Below are 6,193 nucleotides of genomic sequence, written 5' to 3' on the forward strand. Positions count from 1 at the left end.
AAAGAAACGGAACCCATAAGACAGATTCAAGCAGACATCCAGGGGAATAAAAATTCCACTGAAGGTATCTGTAGCAAATTAAGCCAATATGAGGACAGGATCTCATACATAGAAGATAGGCTTGTGGTTAGCAATCAAGGTAACAAAGATTTTTTTTTTTAAATACCAAGTGACCATGAGAAATCAATACAGCAGCTGCTAGAAGAGACAGAGCAAAATTCCAAAACTGATTAAAGTAAATGAAAAAGCTAGAGATAGCACAAATGGCACAGATATACACTCTATTCATAGATATCAAGGCATACAACCTTCCTGGTATAGAAAAACAATTTGACATACAAAATAAAAGTCTAGGGGGCTGGGGAGATGGCGCAGTAGAATAAGTGCTTCCCTGGCAAGTGCAAGAGCCTGAGTTCAATCCCTGGTTCCGTCAAAAAAAGAAAAGTCTAGGGCAGGGGAGATAGCTTGCTGGTCTAAGTACCTGCCTGGCAAGCACAAGGACCCGGGTTTGATCCCTGGTACTATATGCCATGCTGGCCCCACATCAAGCCAGCCTTTGAAACTGGGCATGGTGGCACATGCCTGCAATCCCAGTGCCAGGGAGGCTGAGACAGGAGGATCACAATGAGTCTTAGCTGCATAGCAAGACCCTGTACCAAACGAATGAAAAAAAAATAATAATTTTTTTAAAAGTCTAGGGGCTGGGGAGATGGCTCAGTGGAATAAGCGCTTCCCTGGCAAGCGCAAGGGCCTGAGTTCAATCCCCAGTTCCGCAAAAAAAAGTCTACAGCCAGGCATATCATAGTCAAAATTCCAAAAATTCAGAACCAGGAATATACCTCAGTAGCACAGTGCCTGATTGGTAGGTATAAGGTCCTGAGTTCAACTCCAGTTACCTTAAAAAAAACAAAAACAAAAACAGAAACAATGGTTGTTTTCTTTAAGAGCTGGTGCATGGTGCACACCTGTAATTCTAGCACTCGGGAGGCAGAGGCAGGTATAGCACTGTGAGTTGGAGCCCAGCCTGGGCTATTCATGAGTTCAAGGCCGGGCTGAACTGTGTAGAGAGACACAATCTCAAAAAAATAAGTAACTCAGAGAAGACCCTTCACAGAGTTGAACCCTGAAACGTTTTCGGTCTCAAATGTCTACTATGCATGATTTATATTTGTTTTCCTTTTCCTTGAAGCTTCTTCCTTAAGCTTCTCTACCATTTGGGGTCGTCTGTTGGATACCCTCTTCCTCATCCCAAATCTGGCTTTAAAGCAGGGCAATGTCTTCAAACTCCCGGCACCACAAGCCACGCTGGCCTGCTCCCCAGGTGCACTGAGCCAGCCAAGTCTAGTGTGGTGGCCCACGCCTGTAATCCCAGTGCTTGGGAGGCTGAAAACAGGAGGATCACCACAAGTTTGAGCTGCATAGTGAGACCCTGTACAAAATACATTTAAAAAAAAAAAAAAAGGACAATCTCTCTACTGCCTTATTCCTTCCTCCACTGAAAAACAAGCATACCTTTCTGGCTTTTAAGGCTTTCACTTCTAATGAGTTTTGAAAAATCCTGAGTACCAGGATTCTAGCCCCCTGAAATGGCAAATGCGCTGTAGTTAGCCCTTCCCCCTTACCATTCAAAGTGTAGGGCTGATGACAGTTCCTCTTCCGGCAGACCACATTTTTTTTTGGGGGGGTGGTATTTTAGGGAAGGGTCTGTAGGGTGTTCAGGGTCCCACTACTAGATCAGACTCATAGTGATCCACCTGTTGACAGCCTCCCAAGAGCTGGGATTACAGGCGCGCACCATCACACCCAGTCTCAGTTGCCTGCTCAGCGCACCCATGGGGCGGGGCTGGCACAGCAGGCCCAGGGATCCAACCCCTGGCCCTTGCGCCTACTTGCAGGCACTTTAATCCACTGAGCTATTTGCCTGGCCCTAGACCACATCTTTGATAAAGGCTCCTTTTTCTAAAATGACCAGCACATTCCCTGGAAATGTCCCCAGTTGACCTGATGATACATCACACACTACTTGCCCTGTCTTACTCAGAGTTAACTTATATTTCTAAGGATACACAAAAGCATAAAATATCCAGCTCATTAAGTTCAACCCCTCTCCATTATGTCTGTCTTTAGCCAAAGTAACTCTTTTAAAATGTACATCTGGGGCTTCAGGTATAATTCAGTGGTAGAAACGCTTGCCTACACAATAGACTTGGAGCTGGATTACTACCACCTCAAAAAAGAAAGAAAAGTAAACCTAAAAATGTTACCTCTCTTTACATTTCGGTAGCTTCCCAGTGCAGTAACGAAAGCAGCTAACTCATCAGTCAGTGAGTGCCCACTTAAAGCTAAGGCAGTTTATCTTTTCAGTTTCTCATTGTATCCCTCTCCCCTTTCCCCTTTAAAGTTCGACCCAACAAACTAGAGCTCCTTCCCTCTGCTCCCCTAGCTGCTCTCCTCCACACCCACTCTACTTTCATTCATACTTTTACACTTAAATTGTGTTTAATCCACACAATGAGGCTACAGACTAAGGGGAACTATCTTCTAATCAAAGAAACTGAGGCTTGAATCACTTGAAATGCTAAATAATTTGCCCGAGTTTACTCCGCTAGCAAATAGCAGGTTTATGAATCCAAGTTTACATACCCATTCATTCACCCATCCAATACTGTACATGCCCAGTTATGTTGCAGGCAGCAAGGGAACAGCATACAAGCAAGTTTTATCCCTCTGCATCACCACTCTGAGGCTGTAATAAAAACATTTCTGATGGTGGTACATGCCTGAGATTCCAGCTACTGCAAAAGCAAAAGGATCACAAATTCCAAGCCAGCATCAGCAATTCTGCAAGACCCTGTCTCAAAATAAAAGATAAAAAGGATTGGGGGGTATCTTATTACTTGAGTACATGCAACCCAGCATGCATGAAGCCCTGATTCAACTCAGTACAGAAAGAAAACAAAAATCTGAGGGGGAGCACTATAATCCAATGTATCCATTTATGTTCTGTTTTGTTTTGTTTTTAGCAGTGGCAAAGTTGATTCGAGAAGGTAAAAGTGAAGAGTGGGACAAAATCTCACTCTACATCGGATTTCTGCATGTAATCCCAACACTCAGGAGGCTGAGGCAGTAGGATCACAAGGTCAAGGCCAGCCTGGATTACATAACAAATTCAAGGCCAGCTTGGACTACATAGCAAGACCCCCATCTCAAAAAAACAAGTAATAAAATAAAAAATACACATTGAAAAATAATACCATTAGATGGTAGGAGCATTAAATCTCCAACATACCCTTAAATTGTTCAGAAAAAAATAATTCTTCCAGGCATGGTGGTACAAACCTATAATCCCAGCACTTAGGAGGCAGAGGCAAAAGGATCCCTGAATTTGAGGCCACCCTCCGTCATACAGCAAGTTCAAAGTCTGCTGCACAGTGAGACCCCAAAAAAACAAAATTCTTGCTATGTGAGAAATTCTGAGAAAGAGAAGGATAAAACAAATATAGTAAGATTCATTTGGGGAATTTGGGTGAAGGGTATTCACAAATTCCTTATAGTACTCATGCAAATCTCCAAGTCTAAAAAGTATTTTCTCTATTTTATCTAATGCTCCATCTAGGCTCTATGCATGCTGGGCCAGTACTGTCACTAGGCCACATCTTCAGCCTCTAATTTCTTTTTATTGTGGTAAAATACCCATGGTACTTAAGTCTGTTTGCTTTTGACACTGTCACTAGGCTGAATGGTACTCCCACCTCATACTCAAAGTAGGGGAGACTACAGGAACACAGCCCCACACCAGCATGCACCTCCCTCCCAGCCTCTCCTAACCACTTATACTGCTTTCTGTTGCTATGAATTTGACCCTCAGTATCACACCTAAGTGTATTCCTACAATACTAGGGAAGCGCTTACGCCACTGAGCCATCTCCACAGCCCGATCCTACAATATTTTTCCTTCACAATGTCCTCAATGTTTATCCATATTGTAGCACAGGGCAGAATTTACTTCCTTTTTAAGGCTGCTAATGTTCCACTGTAGGGAACATTAGTGTATACATATTATGCTTATCCACTCATCTTATAAGAATGAGAGCTATAGCCACACTTAAGCTATTGTGAATGATGTGACAAACAAACATATAATCTCCTTTCTGGGTTCTGCTTTAGATTTGAGTATGTGCCCAGAAGTGAAACTGCTGGATCACATAGGTGACAGCGGATTTAATGTCAACATGACAGGATCAAGGGATACCTAGAAAGCTGGGAAGGCATTATGTCTACCTATGTCATTGAGGGGCTTTCAGGAAGTCACTGACTGGTGAACTGAGTGACAAAAGATGATGGACATGTGTGATCCACACAGGTTGGGTCCCATATGGGACAAAAAGGCAAAGAGCAGATGAATACACGCTCCCCCTCTGCTGGAGCTGGTACAGCCTTCTGCTCCAGATATCAAAACTCCAGATTCTCTAGGGTTTGAACTCCAGGAGTCACATGAACAGCAGTTTCTGATGGTAACTTTATGGGCATTTGGTAGCAGGGTAATGCAGACCTCATTGAGTTAGGAAATGTTTCTTCCTCTTCAATTTTTTAGAAAAGTTTGAGAAGGACTAGTGTTAGTTCTTTAAACATGAATAGAATCACTAATGAAGTAGTCAGGTTCAGGGATTCTACTGTTGGGAAATTTTTTATGTAATTCCTGATGGAATCCTTTCACCAGTTATGGGTCTACTTAGATTTTCTATTTCTTAGTGGTTTAGTCTAAGTTTCTTAATAGCTAGGTTACCCAATTTATTAGCAACCAGTTTTTTTGTAGTATCACTTTGCTTTATGTTTTTCTAAGACAAGGTTTCACTATACAGTTTAGGCTGCCCTTGAACTCACTATGTAGCCACAGGCTAGCTTTGAAGCAATCCTCCTGTCTCAATCTCCTGAGTGCTAGGATTATAGGCCTAGGTCACCACTCCTGGCAAAAATTCCATTTCCACCTTAGTATTTTATACTTATTTCCTAGTATAGCTAGTAAAGTTTGCCAATTATATTGATCTTTTCAAAGAACCACCTTTTCACTGATTGGTCTCTAAGTCTTTTTTTTGAGCCTTCAGATATACTGTCATGGCTCCCATGTTCTGAATCCATTCAAAACACTTGCCTCTTGTGGTCATTTCAACTTTGGAGAACAGCCAGAAGTCACACCATGTCACATGCAGTGAATAAAGTAGATGAGGACCCACCATGCTTTCATAACCCTGCTTTTCCACTGGATGGCACTCAGCAGCATTCAGTGTATTTCTGATCACATCTTATAAAGGCACTCATGGAAGGGGTCTTCCAGGACTGCTTCAGGAAGTGGTAAGAATGATAAGCAAGTATGTCTGAAATGAGGGGAACTATCTGAGGATTAATGGCAATATATCTCTCTCTGTAATAAACTTATTTAAAACCAAGCATGGTGGTATACACCTATAATTCCAGAACTCAGGAAGCTGAGTTAGGAGGATTGTCATGAGTTTGAAACCAGCCAGGGCTGCTACATAATGAGTTCAAGACCAGCTTGAACTACATAGTAAATTCAAGGCAGCCTGAACTACATAGAAAGACAGTTTGTAAAAAAAAATATATATATATAACATTTTTAAACCAGCTCTCAACTATCCTATGGTTGCTGGGTAGAATATACTGTATGTCTGTTACATTGGTTGGTTTTGGTTTGTTCAACTCCTATTTCTTTACTTTTAGGTAGCTCTACTTAATATGTAGAACAATGTACTAAAATTCCCTATTTATTGTGAACTGCGTCTCCCGCAAATTCTGTTAACTCTTACCTTAAATTTTGATGACCTGTTTGTTATTGCATATGCTTACAACTATTATCTTCTTGCTGTACTGAACCACTTAACATGTCATCTCTTGTCACTCCTTTTCTTTCTTTTTTTTTGAGACAGGGTTTCACTATGTAGTTCAGGGTGGCCTTAAACTTTGCTTTTAGGTTGGGTATAGTGGTGCATGCCTATAATTCCAGCACTTGGGTTTGTTATAAGTTTGAGAACAGCCTGGGCTACCAGTGAGTTGAAGGGAACCTGAATTGTATAACAAGACCTTGTCTCAAAAAGACAAAAAAGGGCTCGGGAAACAGCACAATGACATAAGCACCTGCCTGGCAAGCACAAGGCCTGAGTTCAATCCCAAGTAC

At 41.9% G+C, this 6,193-nt stretch overlaps 1 protein-coding gene and 1 pseudogene across 5 annotated transcripts in view; one reads left to right on the forward strand and one right to left on the reverse strand.

Moving 5' to 3' along the window:
- Positions 1–4,256, forward strand: part of LOC105743039 — a 14,374-nt pseudogene extending 10,118 nt beyond the window's left edge.
- Tfcp2 (transcription factor CP2) overlaps positions 1–6,193 on the reverse strand; it is a 96,811-nt gene that overhangs the window by 70,182 nt on the left and 20,436 nt on the right. The gene's annotated exons all lie outside the window — the stretch shown is intronic.

This window comes from Octodon degus, unplaced genomic scaffold (assembly GCF_000260255.1).
Source record: "Octodon degus isolate 3935 unplaced genomic scaffold, OctDeg1.0 scaffold00093, whole genome shotgun sequence".
Taxonomy (NCBI): domain Eukaryota; kingdom Metazoa; phylum Chordata; class Mammalia; order Rodentia; family Octodontidae; genus Octodon; species Octodon degus.